At 40.6% G+C, this 24,090-nt stretch overlaps 1 protein-coding gene across 13 annotated transcripts in view; it reads right to left on the reverse strand.

Moving 5' to 3' along the window:
* The window catches only part of pthlha (parathyroid hormone-like hormone a), an 87,653-nt gene that overhangs the window by 51,899 nt on the left and 11,664 nt on the right, over positions 1-24,090 (reverse strand). For 12 of the 13 annotated variants that reach the window (XM_056748785.1, XM_056748789.1, XM_056748781.1 and 9 more), the window contains 2 exons: positions 22,480-23,903; positions 19,093-19,578 (listed from right to left, as the gene is read on the reverse strand). The gene's annotated coding sequence lies outside the window, so the exon portion shown is untranslated. Of the gene's footprint in view, positions 1-19,092; positions 19,579-20,330; positions 20,425-22,479; positions 23,904-24,090 lie in introns of those variants that run through there. The other variant, XM_056748792.1, reaches the window with a different exon arrangement.

The following is a 24,090-nucleotide window of genomic DNA, read 5'->3' on the forward strand; positions in this document are numbered from 1 at the left end:
CACATGCACGCACTCTTACAGGTCTGTTCATACTGACACACACACACACTATATTTTCTTAAGTAGTGCAAAACCGTGCAAACCTCTTAAAAATGGCTTAAAACTCTTTTTCAATTTCTGCAAGTTACATTAATAAATTAATTTTACTTTCATTGAGTTTTTCCTCAAAGAGTTTTTCCAAGAAAATATGTTGGTACAAAAAATTATGGAAAAACTCTTAAAATAATATAGAATCTAAAATGTGACACTCACCCAATGTGGCTAGAAACAAAAGCAGATAATTTTGGGTAAAAAATAAAAGACAAGCCAATTGTATTAATATGTTGTGAACATAATGTCAATACTAAGTCATATAAAGTTGATCAAATGTTTATGAGAACAGCACAACACTGAAGAATATTTACTTTACATATGGTAAGAAGGTGTCTGTAGAATCCATTAGAAAAATTCTAGTGTCATTAAGGGTCTTCAGAACTCACACGCGTGCACACAAGTCTATAACATACATGGACACGCATTAGGAAATACTGAACACATGAAATGGAAGTCACTTTCATTTTGACCCGGCGGCTCTCTGTGAGCTCCTGTATGAGTCAGTTGGACCCTGATCGTTTGGCAAAACAGACACAAGGATGATGTCACGGTCTGTGCCCGAGGCCGGCAGGTTACTCAGCAGTGACACACTTCCTGTTCACCAGGTCTGAATAATAGGTTCCTGATCGATGGAGCAATGGCCATTTTTCCACCCCGGCTGACACTGACGTGGTCCACACACCCAACGTGACCCCCTCTAGACGTCCTGACTCTCGCCAGCGCCGCTCAACACAAACACCTCATTGTTAGAGAACGTAATTATTTGGAAAATGACTGGCAACACACACGGCTTCTCCTGACGGCTTCATGACATGAGACACGACTGTGCTGGTCTACGGATGGCGTTCACTCCTCTTCGTCTGAAGGACACTAACGGAGACAGACACCATTATCTTCCTCCGATGGCATGGCACAGGAGGCGAGCGAGTTAGTGGGTGGCTTCAGCACTCTAATTCATTACATAACTGCAAAATGAAGAGAAAGACTGAAGGAAATTAAGATTTATTTCAGCGGTGAAACTGACTGTGTGTTTTGGACGGCGCTTCTGTTTTCTAAACACGGCGGGTGCGTGTTGGTCAGTAGGGAGGTGAACAGCAGGCCTTTGTGGTCCGGCCCGGAGCTAAGTGTGTTTGGGCTTGTGGTTTCTGGGAGCCCTGTGGCTGAGATCGGACATTCTGCTTTTGATGGAAACCATTAACAATGAACCCGTAAATAAATATTCCGTCTGTATTCACTCTCCCGTTGTTGTGGGATTTAAAGTCACGTACTGTGTGCGCTTCAGCTGGATTTCTATTTCACAATGTCAACAGTAACACCGCTTGTGTTTCAATGAAACATGAGGCCTGTCAAGTAGAACAAATGAGTTTAAAAACACGTCCGGTGGTTCTGTCGGCTGAAGGACGTCACTTTACACACGGATCTAACAGTCTGTCCAGCCGTCATTCTTCCTTCCAGCACACGTTAACATTTGTCATGATGTCACATCTGCTTTTTTTGGTGACATTTTACTTTGGATGATTGTTTGTCACCTCAAGCTGAACCACAGCGTGCTGAATTCTTCTCTCTCTTTCTAGAGCTGAAGGTCAAAGTCGTGTATGGTGAGAGCTGTTGTTTTACACCTGATTCATTTCAGGTTAAAACGTGATCCACATCTGACGGCCTTAAGATTCACTGAAGTGTCTTGAAATATGCAGCTTTGGAAATCTAGAGACTACAAGATGGAATCTGATGAGAAGCTGAAGTGCAAAAAAGTATTTTAAGAGGCCGGTATTAAACGGCCCCACGGCAAAATGGTGAAAGACCGGAGCATCGATAAGCTCCGCCCTCATCGGTTCTGCTTTCGGTCCTCACGGAAAAAATTGTACAGTATATGTTATTGCAACATTATTTGTTATTCCCAGCAGAGGCCTAGAGGTGGCACGTCACGTGTCTTTAGCACAGTTTGTGTCTACACACAGCACACACACATGAACAGCCGCATTAAAGAAAGACGCTCTTAATTTGCGACGATGGCTGTGAGAACTAAACATTCAAAAGTGTGATTACACTTCACCAAATGATGATGCTGACAGTGACAATGCTCGTAGCCACAATGCAACAAAACTTTTGCCTGCACATACAGTCCAAGATTTCCATATTTGTCGCTCGTTTGTACGGTGTCTCAGAGTAGTCAAAACACCTCTCAGAACACTTGCTACGGATGCGAAAAACGCAGAAAATCAGTCCAAATTTTTTTAATGACTGACGAAAAGGAGGCAGTATGTACATGTGACAGACACAATGTGAGGTTTTTTACAAATTTTGGGCAAAGTGGAATGTTCAAAAGTTCCTCATGTTCAGACAGAGAGATGCAGTTTCTGACTGCTCATCCTAATCTAGTTCATATCTTGATCCCCCAAGGATTAAGAAAGACGTTCATTTACAAAAATATTCATTTTGTTGTCAATTGTTTATTTTATTTATTTAGAATGATTTATTTATTGTTAATTATGTTAATTCAAATAAAGCAATGTTAATTCAGTTCCTAATTTGTTTCTTTTTATATCAAGAATACTGATAAAGTACCTTTTTATGACCCAGACGCAATAAACGGGCACACTGAACTCACAGCCAAATATATTTCAAGTGTGTGGTTTCATCACGCTCCAATAAAAGCCACATCTGAAGATAACAGGATGTGATCCACACAACAACACAGAGCGAGAAAAACATCCCAGCATGTACAAACCAGCCACTAACTCACCTCAGTTCATTTAAACTCTTCAAAAGACATCTTTGTCTTTGTTAAAAATATATATAGAGTCATGCCTAACTGTAACTTTACAGAAACACTCACGAATCTTGAAAGAATCTCAAATCGAATAACCACTCACAGATTCTGTCGTCAAATCTCATTTGCTGAGCGTCCACAGGATTTATTTGTATAAGAAGCACTGACAGAACGTTCCCCAACACAAACGGCGAGTTTATTTGCTTGAAATCATTCTCGTCTTAACAAACAACACTGAATAGACTAAAGGGCTCAAACCAAATGCAGTTTTAATCTCTTCACAGCATCATGTCTTCTGACAGACTTCAGGCAGTGCCTTTTGCTCAGTGTATGAATAACAACATCATTGTTTCTCAGGTGTGACTTTTCTCTGGCACAGGGCTCTTGTTCTGTGTTTTCTGTGCCGACTCTTCAACAGAGGATCAAATGATCACAATTCTATCAGCTTCTCACATTATGCTTCCTTTTATTTCTTCTGGAGATCAATGCAAGTTTTCTTCTTTGCTGAGAACAAAAGTACAAAAAGCTTTTAACACCGTAAATCCTTCAGTGTGTCACACCCATCATAATCATATTATTCAGGCCTTCAAGACTCACACAGCTGTCCATCCGTGTCCATGACATTACATTCATGTGGGAGTGAAACTAATATCACCTGGACTCAATATGGATGATGTCTGACAGACGAGACCAAACACAGGCATGTTCACCAACACTAAATGCCATCAGCAGGATGAAGAAACAGGCTTTGTTAAAGATTTTAAAGAAAGTAAAACACCTGATCCTGTGTAAAACATGTGGTTTTGGAAAGTGAATCTCCAATAAATTCCCATGTGAAATGAACATGGACACAAGTAATGAACTTCGTCTGGATTTATACCAATACAGATCATTTTGTACATAATGTTTTAACTGCATACGCTTGAGAAATAAAGGTGTGTGACTATAAACAGCAAAAAACATTCTCTCAAGATAACTTGTTTATGAATATAAATCATATATTAACAGTATGTTTTCTAATTTCACACCACAGGACACATATGCAAAATATGTCAACTTGCCAAATACAAATCCAGAGACGTCCAGATGACAGAAACATGTGCCATGATGTAACAATCAAATGACTTCACATTCAAAGCTACAAAAGTTTGGTTTGATGCAGACACAGGGCTGAAATAGTGTTTCTAGACAGGAGAAAGAGGATGAAGACATCTAATGATGTTAATGAAAACTCTCACAGCAGTCCATTTCACCTTCATCATCAACCAGCTGAACGTTAATAGACATATACTAACTGCAGGAAGAGGAAATAAGAGGCTTGGTCCAGACCCAAATGGTTTTTCGTTGGACTGGTGTTTTTCTTGTAGTTTTTTTCTGGGTGTCGGTGAGCAGGAACCGCAGGTGATTATTTCAACAGAGACGGAAGATTAATGACCCGTACATCTACTGTTAGACCTAGTCTGAACTGACCACATGTTCTCACATTCAACCCATGCCTTTGATTTGCACAATGACATCATGCAGATGTCTGATTACTTCTCTCATTGATTTTGCGTTGCATTTCAAACTTCCCTTTAGGAAACGAAGCTCTACAATAAGTAAAGGGGTTAACTCTATTTACAACACTAATGAAAGGGGCATGAATTGTAAAGAAAACTCAAGACATGTGCAGAAGAACAGTGGCCGCTTACAGCTTTGAAGGTGGCAAATGTTCCAGCTTTACAAGACACTTTCCATCCACTTGAGGAATTCACATTCTCATATTTGGCCTCCTGGGAGGTGAGAGGCAAACAAACCAATGAGGGAAGTCCTGGCTGTGTGTTTCTTTAAATAGAAAGCTGAATGCCCTGCCTGTTAAAGTGATCAACTCCAGATTTTTTTCTGGAACACACGTGGGATGACTGGGGTAAATGGGGCAGTTGACCTCTCTCTCAGCTGGGGTGATATTTAAAAATAGACCTGCAGAAGAGTTGATGGGGGGGAAGAACCCCAGTGCTGTGTGTCCGGGGAAACTGAGACCCCCAGTGTACTGCTAAACATCCCTGACGTTAGGTACACTAATGACACGGCATTTGAATGCTTGATTATGATTGGCCAGTCACGACATTCCAAGAGTTATTATTTTGAAAACAACAACCGCTCAAAACTAATAACACACTGTATCCCAAATGCTGCAAATCATTTTGAGAGGGGCAGTTTAATAATTCACAAAAATGTAATTATAAATATGTCTTTTAATAACATATATGACATTATATTTACAAATGATAAAAACAATTTGACTGTTCGTGACGTTGAACATTGTTACTTCAAAACCGAAACTAAACGGCTTTTCCTCGCGGAAGGTCTGCATTCAGTAAAAATGAGCTAATAAACCGCTTCAAACTCACATTTTATGACCAAGTATGTGGCAAGTAGCCGTGTAATAAGCGTGATAATGTACAAGCAGCCGGCTGGTTATTGGTAAATAAACCCCTTCAGTTGGACACAAGACCCTCAGCTTCACATCCTGATCACACTGATGGGGATTATTTCTGTGATAACAACCGGCTGCCTGGACATTATCGACTACAAAATATGTCACTAAAACTACAACTACAAATAGAAAGAACGACATATACTTTTTTGAAATAAAGAAAACACTACTTATTAATTCCATGTTTGACTGTACTGGTCATGACATTTACAAAAGTGTATTGATATATTTGATCATAAGCAGATGTTGAAACAGATCCAGCTCTTTAAGAGTTCACATTCACTATCACACAATCAATGAGAAACCCATCAGATCAAATATACACTGATCTTTTACATTTACATTTGGCAGACGCTTTTATCCAAAGCGACTTACAGTTCACTTATCACAGGGACAATCCGCCTGGAGCAACATGGAGTAAAGTGTCTTGCTCAAGGACACACTGGTGGTGGCTGCTGGGATCGAACCAGCAACCTTTGATTTACCAGTTCAGTGGTTTAACCCACTAGACCACCATCTCCTTTTATAAATGCCGTATAGTAGAGGTACAGTATAACTACTATTATGAGAATATAATGGACGAGGGTATAAGCCACCCAGACAGATGCTAATCATACAAGCCCAGGTTTCACAGACAAGGCTTAAGATTAGTCTCAGACTGAAATTACTTTTGAGTCGTTTTATCTGAAAATAATCGTATAATATTTCAGTGCCATTGTTTTGTTTCAGGATGCGCACCAGTAATGTTTTGGCATTTTGATAAAAGTGACTTAAATAGCCTAAAATACACCAAGTCATTGTCCTAAGCCTTGTCTGTGAAACCAGGCCTTATAGAATCAAATATAGAAGTCACAGAACAAATACGCATCACAGAGAAAGCATTATGGTGGCACAATGATGTTTGTCTACAACACATTTAAGCAAACACCTCACAGTAGACCTTTACCACCTGAGAAACAATTCAGTCCCTAAACCTCACACAAGCATTCTAGTTTCTTGATTTAGCTTGATAACTAAACAAGTGAAGGATGTTGTGTGAGCGTCCAGCTGTATTAACCGTGCGGTGAGATGATCTGTGTCTGTCCTCCACATGTGTTCAGTCTGAGGAAGAACTCTTTCTGAGGTGTTCAAACACTTCTATCCTGATCTTTCCAGAAAATCTGCTGCTCCCAGACAGTCTTTGTTTGGTGAGGCCTGTGAATGGCATGCGTGTCCACTCCTCTGGAATTTTCCCTCTTTCTTCATCCAGGTGGGCCGTGTGAAGGAATGAGGTTTATAAGTTCAGGCCATTGTTTGGAATTTTACTTCCTGCTATGTCTTTCTGCAAATAAACAGACGTCCGGCCACAGGGCGGCACATGATGGTTTAGCGAGTGAAAGAAAGTTAAAAATGGAAAAAAGGACATTGATTGAGAGAATATTTAGCAGGTTTCTTCCCTGTTGATCATCTCACGGTGTGTGTTAGCGTGTAAATTGTTGAGGTGTCCGGGTGCAGTTTGGTGGAGATGATCTTCATGTTCAGCTCGATGTGGAGTGCTTTGTTTTGGTCATGTTCACAAACACATGGTGAATGTTTGCGGTGGGACGGTCATGTCACAAGAGTGCATGTCTCGGTTGACTTAGATTGACATTGTGATGGCCTGGCACAGTCCACACTCATTCTAGACAGAGATGAGCTTTTGTAACGTCCCCTGAAATTCACCCAAACAGGACCCGAGAGTGTTTATGAGGCGAGCATCACCTGGTGTTTTTTATGGGTCTTCGGGCGGTCTGGATCTTTCTGCTGTCAGGTTCACACAAGAGACAAAACAAGAACACTTTATGTGCTACAAACACTTACCATGACTCAAGGTCAACACTGCACACCAGCCCTTCACATCAAAGGAACAAATGTCTCATGTCATTAAATAATACACACTTTGTTGTGATGTGTTTGTACCCATACGACTAACTAAAATTGTAGTGCCGTGTTCACACCAAAGGCAAAATTGAGCTATTTGCGTGAGTAAATTACATACCAATTCAATGCAAAGACTTGACCTTTTGCCGGGAGAAGTGAATGATGCAAATCGGGCGGTGCAATTAACCTATTCCACGCAAGTTGAACATGTTCAACTCCAGAAAGAAATTCACGCAAATATATTTTTTATACAACCGTACGAGTGAAGACACTTTCCGTCACGTGATGTTTATTGCATCACTCATAGCTACTCCTGCTAGTAATAAAGAGCAGGCAGGATGTGAACACGCCATAAAAGAGCAGACAGGAACGGGGGTGTACTGGAATATTACTGGTTGAGGTCTTGCAGGGCCATGAAGAATAAGCACATAATCAAACAATCGCGAGCTGCTCCAGAGAGACGCCCGTTTGGAAGCATATACAGCGGGTAAAATAAGTTTTTGACACATCAACACTTTTATCAGTGAGGGGATTTCTAAGTGGGCTATTGACACAAAATTTCCACCAGATGTAGCCATCAAGCCAAATATTGAATTCATACAAAGAAATCGGAACATTAAGTATACAAGTTAAGTCATAATTAGTGGTGGGCCGTTAACGCCGTTAACGCAGTGAGACTCTTATCGCGCGATAAAAAAAAATGTTGCCGTTAATCTATTCTCAAAGCTGGGTTGGGAGCTGGGTCTATACTACGCAAGCTATGATGACTTTCACCTTGATATTTTAGCGCGGATGTATACCAGCTTAACTGCACTGTACGGGGCGAGAACGAGATTTTTCAACTCGCGTCATTCGCGGAAGCAGAAGCCGCCTCATCATCTCATAACCAGGGCTTCATTCGCGCGATTCGCGCAGCAAGTAGGTCTATTGGCTCTTTGCATTAACATATAAATCACTCGCGCTTGACACGCCATTCGCGTTTGGTTTGAACACAACATAACGTTACTGTGAAATTACCGCATCAAACGTGACGTGCTAACATGGATGCAGCTATGAAGCCGCCGGGTTTGCTTCAGGGAATATTAATTTTTAAGAAGCTTCCCAATAGAAACATCGACAAGACTAAGGTTGTTTGCACCTTGTGCAATGCGGAATTGGTTTAAAAAAACACTTTCTCTCAACAGGTAGTGGTCTAGCTTTAGTTGAAACCAGTAACTTTGTATTGAGATCTAATGTATTATGGCTCCTGTATGACAGGTCGCTTGTTGCTCCCTGACTCTTTGTAAGTCGCTTTGGATAAAAGCGTCTGCTAAATGACTAAATGTAAATGTACTATAGGAGCTCTTCCAGTCTCAAATACCACCTAAACGCAAATCATCCCTTAGCTAATGCGTAAGTAAACACAAGTTCATCTTATTGAACATAATTTAATTTTCAACACCAATTATCATAGTAGAACAGCTTTCTCAAGCAGTTTGTGATGCATTTTGGAAACAGGAGATGAGCCCCTGGTCTAATGCACCACCTGGCTTGAGAAACCCGTTCTCAAAGACTTACTTTTAGTCATTATTTGGGTAGCACACATATTCTGAATGCCTTCGGCAGAATTCAAATGAGCCATTTTAATCTAGATTAATCTAGATTAATTTTGGAATTAATCTAGATTAATTTTGGAATTAATCTAGATTAATCTAGATTAAAAAAATTAATCTATGCCCACCACTAGTCATAATAAATATAGTGAAAAGACACAGGGAATAAGTATTGAACACACTTTATTTAATACCTTGTAGAAGAGCCTTTGTTGGTGATTACAGCTTCTTGACACCTCTTGTATGGAGAGACCAGTCGTCTGCATTGCACAGGAGTGATTCTGGCCCATTCTTCCACACAAATGGTCTTTAAATCTTGAAGGTTCCTTGGGCCTCTTATGAACTTTGATCTTCAGTTCTTTCCATATATTTTCTATGGGATTTAGGTCAGGTGATTGACTGGGCCATTCAAGCAGCTTGATTTTCTTTCTATGAAACCACTTCATTGTGTCCTTGGCCTTGTGTTTGGGATCATTGTCTTGCTGAAATGTCCACCCTCTTTTCATTTTCAGCTTTCTGGTAGATGGCAGCAGATTTTTATCCAGAATGTCCCGGTACATTTCTCCATTCATCCTGCCTTCAATAATATGAAGTCTGCCAGTACCTCTTGCTGAAAAGCACCCCCAAACCATGATGCTTCCACCCCCAAACTTAACTGTTGGTATGGTGTTCTTGGGGTGGTGGGCAGTGCCATTTCTTCTCCAAACATGGTGTGTAGAATGACTGCCAAAAAGTTCAATTTTGCTTTCATCTGACCATACCATAGTCTCCCAATAATCCACAGGCTTCTCCAAATGCTCTTTCTCAAACTTTAACAGAGCCTCAACATTCTTTTTGTTCAGCAATGGAGTCTTTTTCGTGGTGAGCGTGCATGGATGCCATGGCGGTTCAGTGCATTGCTTATAGTTTTCTTTGAAACAACAGTACCTGCTGACAAAAGGTCTTCCTGAAGTTCTGCCCGAGTGGTTCTTGGCTCTTGGAGAACTCTCCTGATTACTCTTTGGACTCCTCGGACAGGGATCTTACGTGGAGCACCTGATCGTGGCCGGTTTATGGTGAACTGATGCTCTTTCCATTTTCGGATAATGGCCCCCACAGTGCACACAGGAACATACAGCATTCTGGAAATGCGCCTATAACCATCCCCATCAAAATGCTTTTCAACCATAAGATTACGAAGACCTACAGAGAGTTCTTTGCTTTTACCCATCATGAAGTCTTTCCTTTGTGCCTGCTAGGTAATAAGAAGCCTTTATAGGCCATTAATTAGGACTAAAGCAGCTGACATCAATTAGTACTGATAGGGGGCAGGGGTTCTCTCTCAATACTGACAGATTTCAGGTGATCTCCTGGCTTTCTATGCCATTTTGCACCTTGTTACCTTCATGTGTTCAATATTCCCTGTTCACTTTATTTATTTTGACTGAACTTGTATACTTAAATGTTCTGATTTCTTTGTATGAATTCAATATTTGGCTTTATGGTTACATGTAGGGCTGCAACAAACGATTATTTTGATAGTCGACTAATCTAACGATTATTAGATCGATTAATCGACTAATCGTCTATTATTTCAATGACTAATCAGTACGTTTTTAATGATTATTCAGCTTTTGCAACTAGTTAAAACATTGAGTTATAGATAATTTACGTAATGAATAAAATTAATTCAGCTTTTGAAATTTGCTTTAATGAACTTGAACCAACTGGTTACTCTCTTTAAGTTTGCTGATTCTGTCCAACTCGAATCACACAAATACTCTCTCTCTACCTCTAACTTTTAAATACAAATACAAATAAATAAACCAGGTACATTAAATGCAACAAAAAAAAATGTAAACAAATCTCTTGACAGAAGCATTAAGCAGCATTTATATGAAAACAGTTCAGTTTAACTCTATCCCCGTCAGCCTTTTAAAAAAAAAAGTTGCCAGCCGACGCCAGCGTTTTTTTACATTTGAACAAAACTTTGATGGCTCACACTACATTTTCTGTAAAAAATATATGGACAAACAATATGTCCAATGAAAGAACACAGTCTCTGCTTTTAAACAAAAAGAAACTGTATTTTCCCGAAAGGTGTGTAACAGCGCCACCTGCTGTACAACAGTATAACCACTGATTGCCGTTGTAACTCGTTTCGCGGGGAACCGTTTTTTTTAAATGACGAGATAAATCATCAATCATGTCGGTGAAAGAGTTAATGAAAAAGAGCAAGAAACAGAAGAAAATATTTTAAAATAAAGTCAAAATATAAGACTCCTATCACTTAACGTCCCTCTCTTATAAGGATTTTCCTCTCATGTAATACCTAATAGTGTTATAATAATCAAAACAGGCTTGACTTTTAAACTCGATCAAAGCTTTTTACTTTGCAAAACAAATAATAACATAACTGTAATTATATGATTATTGCATTCTCTCATAAAAAGATTTACCGCTAAGTTCGTTAGTTAGCTCTAGATGGAGAACACTCGCCTCTCTCATTCTCCGGGATGTTTCCTTTTAAATACTCCAGCATGCAGGTTGTGTTGATGTGAAAGGCAAGTTCCGCCTTTCATGCATTACACAAAACTGCATTTTGTCGTTTTCAATTTGGTAAAGCTTTCCCACACTTTACTTGTTCGCATTCGTTTGTCCATGATTCTCGCTGCGTGTCCTTCTACTGCGATAGCATTCGGGAAGACTACAGTGCTACAGTGCCGTAGCGGTCAAATTGTGATATTGCAGGCCCTTAAATTAAGTCACGTAATCAAACGACTACTCGACAACAAGAATATTTGTCGACAATGTCGACTAATTGTTTTAGCCCTAGTTACATGTGGTGAAAAATTGTGTCAATAGCCCACTTAGAAATCCCCTAACTGATAAAAATGCTGATGTGTCAAATACTTATTTTCCCCGCTATATACAGTTATTATTATGCTATTCTATTCTGAAACAACAAACAATATCATTATGTGAACAGAAAAGACGGCAAATAGTGAGTGTGTGAAAAGTGGATTTTTAAAACTTGGTCTCCACACAGACAAGTTACAACAAGTTACAAATATAAAGACATGGGGTCTCGTTCACGAAGCATGCGCGCACACTTATTTCTGTGAAATCTGCATACAAACATTTTTACAAAAACTTTCATAATTATAAATGTGTGTAAATTCTTTTTTTAACACACATGTATTATTATCCATTATAGACACAGATGTGTCTCTGGTGAAACCAAACAGAAGGTTTTAGTGAGATGTGTCAAATGTAATGCTGCCTGTGAAAATCATCTGCAAATTGTAAAGTTGATATCTTCAATATTGCACGAGTAAGACTATGCAAGAAATCATAATTTATATGATTTAGGCGTAGATTGGGCGCAAGGCTCAGCGTCTCTCCAGTTTTAGCAATTATATAGTGTTTTTCTTGCTCATCTTGGGCCTGTTCGTTCAGAACAGTTGTGCATTCACATCGTACACCCGGCATGAGCTTTTGGATATCAGTTTGCGCATTCCCGGAAGTTATATCAGCAACATTCAACTCGTTCCTGAGATCGCCAAAACACCCGATGCTACGCACCCCACACGGCCGGGCGGAAATGCTTGCCGGCGGCGTCGAGATCGTAAACAAAGGCGGGGGAAACGCGGAGGGCTAAGAGCTATGCTAAAGCTAACACCACACCGGCTCTCTTTACCCAGCATTTTCCTTGCTAATGTACGATCATTAGTGAACAAAATGGATGGGATTTGACTTCGCATCCATTTTGTTCACTAATGATCCGGCAAGACAAGAGGAGGTGGATTGTGCATTTATCTAAATATAGCTTGGTGCACGAACTCTGTTATTGTCGGGAGATACTGCTCTGCTAATCTTGAGTTTCTCATGGTTAAATGTCGACCGTTTTATCTGCCACGGGAATTCACTTCCACCATTATAACGGCAGCTTATATTCCACCGGATGCTGATGCCAAGCTTGCTATGAAAGAACCTCATGCAGCCAACAGTTAACAAAAGACTGCTCACCCGGAGGCTGCATTTATTGTTGCGGGAGATTTTAATCACTCTAACTTAAAGACAGTGCTCCCTAAATTTCACCAGCATGTTTCCTGCCACACAAGAGGAAACAAAACTTTGGATCATGTCTATACAAACATGGCTGAAGCTTACACCGCGACCCCCCCTCTCCCACCTGGGTCAATCTGATCACCTTTCTTTGTTCCTCACCCCCAAGTATTCACCTCTCATTAATCGTGTTAAGCCATCAGTGAAGACCATCAAGGTTTGGCCTGCGGGGGCAAACTTTACACTCCAGGAAAGGTTTCTACACACAGACTGGAGTATGTTTGCTTCTTAGGCCACCAGTGACTCTCACACGGACACAGACAGCTACAGCTCCTCTGTATTGGACTACATCAATACCACCATTGATAGTGTCACAGCTCAAAAGCAGATCACCATATACCCGAATCAGAAGCCATGGATGAACAAGGAAGTGCACCTCCTGTTAAAAGCACGCAACACCGCCTTCAGATCAGGTGATGCACAGGCCTATATTACTTCCAGGGCAAATCTGAAGAGGGGCATCAAAAAGGCCAAGCACTGCTACAAGTTGAAGCTAGAGGAGCATTTTTCCAATTCTGACCCTCGACGCATGTGGCAGGGCATCCAAGCCATTAGTGACTACAAACCCAACCACTCCATCCCCATAGCCACAGATGCTGCCTTTCTGAACGAGCTTAATGACTTTTATGCACACTTTGAGAGAGACAATAAGGAACCCGCCACCAGGCTCACACCTTCTACTGACCACCCAATCATCTCACTAAACTCCACAGATGTTTACACTGCACTAAGCCGGATAAACGCACGCAAGGCTGCTGGTCCTGATGGCATCCCTGGTCGCGTACTCAGGGCATGTGCGGAGCAGCTCGCTGGGGTCTTCACGGATATCTTCAACCTGTCCCTCGCCCAAGCAGCATCTGGATAATAAGGACACTTATGCACGCATGCCGTTTGTAGACTTCAGCTCTGCATTCAATACCGTCATCCCTTCCAAGCTAATCATCAAACTTGGAAACCTAGGCATAAACAATTCAACCTGCAACTGGATTATGGACTTCCTGACGAACAGGCCTCAGCTTGTTAGGTTAGGCCACATCTGCTCCACCACCATCGCCCTCAACACTGGTGTACCACAGGGCTGAATACTGAGCCCCTTTCTCTACTCCCTTTTCACACTCGACTGCAGACCTGTGAATGGACCTAACTCCTTCATCAAGTTTGCAGACGATACAACAGTGATTGGTCTCATCAGCAACAACGATGAGACTGCTTACAGGGAGGAGGTACGGCACCTGGCCACATGGTGCTCAAACAACAACCTGCTCCTTAACACCTCCAAGACAAAGAAGATCATTGTGGACTTCAGGAAGGCGAAAGGAGGCACACACGACCCCATCCACATTAACGGGACGGCTGTTGAACGTGTTTCCAGTTTTAAGTTCCTGGGGACCCATATTTCGGAGGACCTGTCCTGGACCACCAACACCTCATGCCTGGTCAAGAAGGCTCACCAGCGTCTCTTCTTTCTGAGGACACTGAAGAAGAACCAACTGTCTTCAACTATCCTGGTGAACTTCTATCGCTGCACGATAGAGAGCATCCTGACCAACTGTGTCACAGTCTGGTACGGGAACTGTTCTGATGCTGAAAAAAACAGCCCAGCGCATCACAGGAACTACCCTCTCTTCCATTGAGGACATCCAAAAGAAACGCTGTCTGCGTCGAGCTCGCAGCATTATCGAGGACTCCACTCACCCCGCTCATAGACTGTTTACTCTCCTGGCTTCCGGTAGGCGCTTCAAGTGCCTCCGGACAAGAACCAGCAGACTAGGAAGCACATTTTTTCCCAGAACTGTTTCACTATTGAACTCTGCTCCCCACTGATTCCACTACCCCTCATAACTTTAACTGTAATGCTGCTATTACATTGTTTACATTGCACTACAGGGCTGCCATGCATGACTGAACTGTACCCACCAGTACTTCATGTATCTGCTCTGCCGGACTGTTTACACACACATAGCATCATTTGCACTCTATACTGCTCACTTGCACACCAGGAATATTACACAGAATGCTCATTTGCACTAATGGACTACTCTTATAACTGCATTACCTCATCTACTGCACTGTAACTTTCATAACTGCATTACCTCATGTACTGCACTGTAACTTCAATAACTGCACCAACTTCTCTACTGCACTGTAACTCATCTATTGCATTACTGCATCTATTGCATAACTAACTGCATCTACTCATCTATTGCACTATAACTTCAATAACTGCATTAACTCATCTACTGCACTGTAACCTTAATAACCGCATTAACGCATCTACTGCACTGTGACTTCAATAACTGCACTAACTCATCTACTGCACTGTAAATGTATAACTGCATTAACTCATCTACTGCACTGTAACTTCAATAACTGCATTAACTCATCTACTGCACTGTAAATGTATAACTGCATTAACGCATCTACTGCACTGTGACTTCAATAACTGCACTAACTCATCTACTGCACTGTAAATGTATAACTGCATTAACTCATCTACTGCACTGTAACTTCAATAACTGCACTAACTCATCTACTGCACTGTAAATGTATAACTGCATTAACTCATCTACTGCACTGTAACTTCAATAACTGCATCAACTCATCTACTGCACTGTAAATGTATAACTGCATCTACCCATCTACTGCACTGTAAATGTATAACTGCATCTACTCATCTACTGCACTGTAACTTCAATAACTGCATCTACTCATCTACTGCACTGTAAATGTATAACTGCATCTACTCATCTACTGCACTGTAAATGTATAACTGCATCTACTCATGTATTGCACTATAACTTCAATAACTGCATTAACTCATGTACTGCACCGTACCTTTAATAACCGCATCAACTCATCTACTGCACTGTAACTTTAATAGCTAATGTCTGTAACTAATGCACACTCAAGTCACTTGCACTATTGTATAGTCTATATTGTTATTTGTTCATAACCACCTGTACATTAATGTTCACAGTATATAGCCTTCTGTTTATACTGTTCATAGTACATACCGACTGTCTTTAAGTGATTATAGCTATTAAAGAAAAGATCCTAAGAGTTTCTTTAGCACGGAGAAAATAGACAAAAGTCAAAGAGGGAGAAGAAATGTGTTGCACACAATGCATGACGCTTATAAGTTAATAAGACACAACACATTGCATTGTGTTTGTGACCGATCCTATTACACAATAAAATCTTCACACTAACTACAATTACTGTATTTACATATTGGGCAAGTGGAACAAAAGCAGCTACACACCAGAGAGGATCTGGTTCTGTCCTAACCTTCTGTGAGTAAAGTGATCAAACAAAGAATTGCTGTGTGTGTGAAAACAGGAAAAATGAAACCTATAATTTCAAACTGACGACTTAAGCCGTGTGTCCACCGAGGCTTTTACGCCAGCGGCCCGCATGTTTTTTTCAATTGTTTTCAACGGTAAGGCTGCGCTTAAAAAAAAAAGCAATCAGTTGATGTTTTTATCCGCTCAGCACTGGTGCTTTGTGTTTTTCCCACGATCGACGCCGGCGTCCGACAGAGCGCAGAGTTGAAAAAACGCTCAACTTTGAGCAGAATGCTGCTTTTTCAGCCGAGCTCCTGCAGTCTTCAGCCTCGTAAATGCGCATATGTGGACACAACCCCTTATACGTAGACCCTATCCTTAAAAAAAACGATCTCAGGCAACCAACCAATCACTAATCACCTTCAAAAGAATGTGTCGTACATATCAACAGGGTCAGTCGCGCCTCCATACTAAGACACGATTTTTTTGTCTTTTCCTTGCTCAAAGTTTCTCTCAGATTGGTCCCGAATCTCTCAAAGAAACAGTTCACACAAAAATTAAAATTCTGTCATCATTTACTTACCTACGGTCGTTCCGAATCAGAATAAATGTGTTGAGAAAGAAATTTTTTACTCTTTCACCGCCATTGACGAATTAAAAAAAAAACGCTTCCCCGCCAAAGACGATTTCTTACGGCAATCAGTGTTTGTACTGTTGTAGAGCAGGTGCGCTATTACACACCACTGGGCAAAAGTACAGAATCCCAGAAAGTATATGTTTTAGTGGTTTTTAATGATTGTTCTAAGTGGAATCTGAGCGGAATCTTTATCAAAAAACGTTAATTAATATGGCTGTTTAAACAAAATGAGGCATTTTTGAAGAAACCTACCCACATCTACGGAGTGATAAAAAAACTAACAAATGAAGATAGAAGAATGTGGTTTCTTTTGTTGAAAAGCTGGGACTCTGTTCTTTCATTTGACATATTGTTGTCCATATATTCTTTACAGAAAATTTACTTTGAGCCATTAAAGTTGGGTGAAAATGTTAAAAACCGCTGCCGTAGGCTGGCAACTTTTTTTTTAAAGAGGCTGGCGGCTAATGAGTTAAAGAATGCTTATAACCAGACAGATCTCAACACCCATTGACTCCAATAGAAGGAAAAATAAAATGGTAGTCAAAAGTGCCCCATAACTGCTCGCTGTTACACTCTTCAAAGTATCCTCTCTTGTGTTCTATGACAGTCAATGGGTGTTGAGATCTGTTCGGTTATACGCATTCTTCCAAATATCTTCCTCTGCGTTCATCAGAACACAGACATTTATACACATTTGGAACAACTCGAAGGCAGAAATTTCATGTTTGGGGTGAAGTTTCCCTTTCAGCTAAGACTCCTACATAGAAGTTTTTAAGCTAAACTAAGAGGATTCTGAGAGTCCTGATCACTTACCAAGCATTCTCTCTAAATTAGGAAGCATCAGAAAGAAATACAGTAAGATGATGTCATCTCTCTCAGTGTGCAGACACAAGCTGCATGAAGGTTGGTTTGAATAGCTTCATTGTTTTTACACATGAACACACATCCCTCTCTGAATCCACAGAAGTTCTTCCTGATTTGTGTGTGTGTATAATTATGCCTGCGTGTGCTTCAGCCCCACCAAACAAACCCTTTTTGTCTGCGTCTTAACTCAAACCACACGCTCGGCCTCTGTCCATTATCAGGCAGCACATCTCTGCCGCCATGGGCCAGAAACTGCAATGAGGTCATGAGTGCCGAGATGTGGCCCAGCTTTCAATCAGGTCCTCTCCTGAGCCAGGCGTTCTCACAGGCCGCTGTTGGGTGGGTCCGGGCTGCTTTGAAGCATTATGTAAAAACTGCCCAAACACAAATGTGCTGGTGGAAGATGGCATCTGTGTTTATCCTTGGATCCCTGGATCCAGGTCAGCCCTCGGCCGTTTGTGTGAAGAGTCAAGCGGGCCTTTGATACATTACTCACCCGGGGCTTATCTGGAAGTCTTACCTGCCCCGCCCGACTGTGCTCAGGACCAGCTGATATATAATATCAATAAGGAGAGAACGCCTAGAATATAAACCCCCTCTGACCCCCGAGCTCTGGAGGTAAGGCTGTGGTGTTTGGCGTAGGCCAAGGAAATCCAATCCTTCCATTTATTAGTTTCCGAAGGCCGTGTTGTTGTAAGGATTAAGGATGAAAAACAGAATTAATGCCACAGCAAGACAAACAAGCAGCGAGCGTTATTTTCCTGCATGAAAGGCTCTGCGCACACATTCAGCCGTATTCCACAGCGCACCCTTCCTCTGTACCTCCATTAACACAGAAGGGTTGGGTCACGCTTTATTTTCTAGTCTTTCACTGCAGCATCTACTCTCAATGTGCTTTACTCCTTCTCTTTAAAGTAATAAAGCTCTTGAGAAAGAACGAGTCATGTGACACATGTTAAGCACTTTTGTGTGAACTGTGACTTGTGTATGTCAACATTACAGAGAGCTCCGTACCACACACACACATATATATATATATATATATTTACACACACTACTATTTGAATTTTTTCGTAAATGGCACAGAATACGCAGACGCATTTTGTGTGCTTATTTTAAGGGATCAAATACTGTGAAATGTGTTTAATGGAGCTGACAACACTACATGGTCAATGACAGCTGAAGGTATTTTTAGATTAGATAAAAATGTAAACAATGAAAATGCCGGGTGTGTGAATATTATGACTGACAGGTGTCCAATCATAAAGGTGCAGATTCTGTCGGGTGAACATCACGACACACCACACCTTCACTTCCAAAGTAACGCTCTATATTTACATTTACTTCCCAAGTTATCCCTGTGTTTGTACCTTTACTTCCATGTGTCTTCTCAGCCTGTGGTGTCTCTCTCCCTTCACTTCCTCCGTCCTTTATTCCTGAAGTCAGCACTCTGCTTGTGTGGTCCCTCCAGAGGGAACGACGTAATGCTGTCACCTCCCGGCCGAGATGCTTGTGTTTGTGTGTGTAGACTCATTCTCACTGATGGCTGATGGTCATTTTCCACTTGAGAGCTTCAGGGATGTTTATTGTTCAGGAGAAATTGGCAGCATATTTCAGCAGAGATGGTGCCGAGTGAAGATTTCTCTCACTGTCCTTCATTTTTCCTCATTTCCCTTGTGCGTGACACTCTGTAGCTTATATTCAGGTGATGTGTTTTGATGGTTGTGACGGTGAGGTCTGAGTGTGTTATGATTTATATTTGACTAATAAACACGTGTACAGATGGTTCTGATGGATTGATCTCCGTGGCTCTCTCTCTGCCACTTCTAAAACTGCAGGAGAAATCAGACAAACACCTGAAAAACAAAGACAACTTTAAATACAGACTTCACAACTGCACCTAACAACTCCTACATGAGTATCTTTTAACATTTACAAAGAAGATTATACACAATCATTTAAAGAGAAAATAAGAAATGATACTTTCAATGAAGAATTATTTTTACTAGTTAGGTAAACCTAACCCCTAACTTAGTTCTTGTAGAATTTTAATAATAACATTAATACATTTACATTGAATATTTTACAACACATAAATGTTATATCATCAATATGATTTAATAAACGTTCCTAGATTACAACAGTGACCTTTTGTTACTTCTCTCTAAATTTTACTGACTAACACCCCAAATGTAAAGCCTTCTGTAACGATAAACCTCATCAAATCGCCCATTTTCATTACGTTCCTGTGCACTCGCTTCCTGTTCTGGGATCAGTTTCATTAACTATGTCACGTGACAAAAAAGGCACCTGAGGAAACCGCTCGCGCACGCGCACGCGCAGCTACCACCAACTACTGGTGTGTTTATAATACATTTCTCATTATATATCAAAACGTCATTATACACCAAAATAAAACGTCAACATTAACTAACACAATATTTAAAACACGTTATTTCGTTTTGTCAGAGTCTTGACTAGTCAAATTAAAACACTGTGAGAAAATATCAGGTAATCACAACGCTAGTAGATTTCCATTGGTGTTACACTTCTGATTAAACGTCTTAAACGAGCAATACAGTCGCGTTTTATTTGATTGTCAACTTACAACAGATGAAGCGGGAGGTGTTTTGTGACCTTTTCCCATCAAACAGAGAGAAGACGTGAGGCAGAAGACGTGAGGGACGTGATGTGACTTTCGCGCCAATTAACGAGCATGCGCAGTAGCTCAGTATATCACGCGCGTCACGTCTCGCCCTGCGTTCCATTCCCGAAGTGATCATCCATTATTCCCTACTCCCTATGTGTAAACTCCAGAGAAATGCAATTGCATCTCTTAATGTGTCCTTTTAAATTTGACCTGACAAAAAGAGCAATAAAAACAACGACATTTTCCTTCTTTTAGAGTGACGTTTAGTATGGCGTCCCCTTCCCGAAGGGCCCTTTCGGGGGCAATTTATCCCGTTTGGCACGCACCCATCAGCTCAGGTACACTAGATAGGGCACTAATCAGAGCGTCATGTTAGGGGCTTTCTCCTCGTGGTATACCGAAATTGTACCTCCTTAATACTACAAGTATCGCAAAATCAGGACCCATGGAGGCTTTTCTCTCACCGGAAATCACGTCATAATTAGCCAGAATCTTTACTAGTGAACGATATTCAGCTGAATGCACCAATTAATTGTATTTTAATAAAACATGAATACACTTATAAATAAACCCCGAGTCTTTTTTGCATGTGAACATGTATTTAGATACATGCTTTTAAATCACGTGGTATTTTCCCCTTGAAATTTGTCTATGATCATGTGCACCAATCATATTCATATTTTAGTCATTTTGTTTTTATATTTAGCTGCTAATCTATAAATGTTCAATTATGTTAATACTTATTTTAAAAAAGTTATTAGGACATGCTATAAAGCTCATGATTTAGATTTTGACAGCGTTACACATAATCATTAACATTTGACAAAACTATAGAGGTATTCTGAAGAATATATATCATTTTCCACATCTTCAGCTTTGGCCATGCAAATGTGAAATTTCCACAAGCAGTTACAATGAATAAAACACAGAACACCTTTGCACAAATATGACAGTTTATGTGTTACGTAATGTAGAAAGTCTCAATGCCAGTTCTAGTCACGTGTCTGAAGACTACACATGCATTACTCTTCTACACATCTATGCAAACCTTTTCTCTTGATTTCTTTAAACACATTCACTGATTGCGAGTCATAAAGATTGAGTGTAGAATAGGGAAGAGAAAGACAGGACCTGCTAGCAGTAATGATGTGTAGCCTTGACTGTAGAGGAAAACTTTTGGAAAAACGACGTCATGCACCGGAGGAGAGTTTGTGATGAATGCTCACTTTGAGCAGAGGGTTTTTTCCCTCTTTGATGGACTCAGTGATTCAGAGGAGGAGAAGATGAGCTCCATTAGGACGGTGTAGCGTTGAGCTCTTGGGTGCAGTTATGCCAGCGTGTATGTTTATGTGCATGATCACGTCAGTGTTTCAGATTGCTGGCACGCTGAAATAAGCTTCCAATGGCACTCCTCAGAATGGCGGTTTAATGTCTCCAAAACACATCAAATTAGCTGAAGGAGAACACGGGATGCAGTGTAGCAGGTCAGGGTTTAAGTTCAGAGAAAGTCAGTCTACTTAAATCTACGTCTTTGTTTATGAAATGACCTGTTGGAGGTTTTGTAAAAGTTTGTGACCCTGCACTGGGTGAAGATGATGGTGGGGTTTTAAGATGGGTTATGATGATGGGTGATTATGGTGGTGATCAGTGTTGGGTGTAACTAGTTACTAAGTAATTAGTTACTGTAATTGAATTACTTTCCCCTTGAAAAAGTAAAGTAAGGGATTACTCTGATGTTTTCTGTAATTTAATTACAGTTACTTTTGATGTACTTAAACTAAATACTTTGTGAATTATATGCTGTGCAATAGTGTAATTGACATCACAATTCAAAGTCTTGCTTTAAAATCTGTGCTTTAATGTATAATTCTCACATTTGTAATACTATGATCAGTTAATAATATTATTTATTTGAATGAATTAAATAAGCCGTTTCATGTCTATCCTTGAATCACTTAACTAATCAAGGTTGATGTAGGATATAGAAAGTAATTAGTAATGAGTAACTAAATACTTTTTGGACAGAGTAATTTGGACAGTAATCTAATTACACTGTTGAATATGTAATGAGTAACTAGTAATTAATTACTTTTTCAGAGTAACTTACCCAACACTGGTGGTGATTATGATGGGTGATGATGGGTGATGATCATGGGTGATGATGGGTGATCATGCTGATGGGTGATGATGGGTGATGAAGTTGGTGATGATGATGATCATGGGTGATTGTGGTGGTGATTATGATGGGTGATGATGGGTGATCATGCTGATGGGTGATGATGATGATCATGGGTGATGGTGGTGGTGATGATGGTGGTGATTAAGATGGGTGATGATGATGGGTGATGATGGTGATCATGATGGGTGATGTTTACGGGTGATGATCATGGGTGATGGTGATGATGGTGGTGATGATGATGATGTGTGATGATGGTGATCATGATGGGTGATGTTCATGGGTGATGATCATGGGTGATGATGGATCATGCTGATGGGTGATGATCATGGGTGATGAAGTTTGTGATGATGATGATCATGGGTGACGATCATGGGTGATGGTGGTGGTGATGATGTTGGTGATTATGATGGGTGATGATCATTGGTGATGATGGTGGTGATGAGTGGTGATGATGGTGGTGATTAAGAAGGGTGATGATGATGGGTGATGATGGTGATCACGATGGGTGATCATGGTGGGTTATGATGATGGTTGACTATCATGGGTGATGATGATGGGTGATAATGATGGGGGAATTTGGGTGATTAAGGTAGTGATGAGGGGTGATGATGGTGGTGATTATGATGGGTGATGATCATGGGTGATGAAGGTGGTGATGATGGGTAATGATGGTGGTGATGAGTGGTGATGATAGTGGTGATTATAATGGCTGATGATCATGGATGATGATGTGTGATCATGCTGATGGTGATGATGACCTAGGGTTATGATCAGTGTTGGTGGTGATGAAAGTGATGATCATGGGTGATGATACTGATGATCATGGGTGATGATCATGGGTGATGATGATGAGCGATGATTATGGTGATGATACTGATGATGATGATGAGTGATGATACTGATGATGATGGGTGATGATGATGAGTGATGATTATGGTGATGATGATGAGTGATGATACTGATGATGATCATGAGTGATGATTATGGTGATGATGATGGGTGATGATCATGGGTGATGATGATTAGTGATGATTATGGTGATGATGATGGGTGATGATCATGGGTGATGATGATGAGCGATGATTATGGTGATGATGATGAGTGATGATACTGATGATGATGGGTGATGATCATGGGTGTTGATGATGAGTGATGATTATGGTGATGATGATGAGTGATGATACTGATGATGATCATGAGTGATGATTATGGTGATGATGATGGGTGATGATGATGGGTGATGATGGTTATGATGAGTGGTGATGATGATGGGTGATGATGGGTGATGATGGGTGATGATGGGGATGATGGGGGATGATGGGTGAGCTCGTCGTGTGACAAGTGTTCTTTCTCTGAGGGGGAGAAAACTAAATATTATGAAATAGCGTGATATAAATCAGAGAATAGTGAATAAAAGTTGCTTCTTTTTAATTTGTGTCTTTAAAATCTTTACTATACCAATCTGATCATTACCTCAAAATGTGTTTATGCGCACGGAGACAACATGAAATGTAAATATATTTTTGATATATTATAACA

Source organism: Triplophysa dalaica, chromosome 5 (assembly GCF_015846415.1).
Source record: "Triplophysa dalaica isolate WHDGS20190420 chromosome 5, ASM1584641v1, whole genome shotgun sequence".
NCBI classification, from domain to species: domain Eukaryota; kingdom Metazoa; phylum Chordata; class Actinopteri; order Cypriniformes; family Nemacheilidae; genus Triplophysa; species Triplophysa dalaica.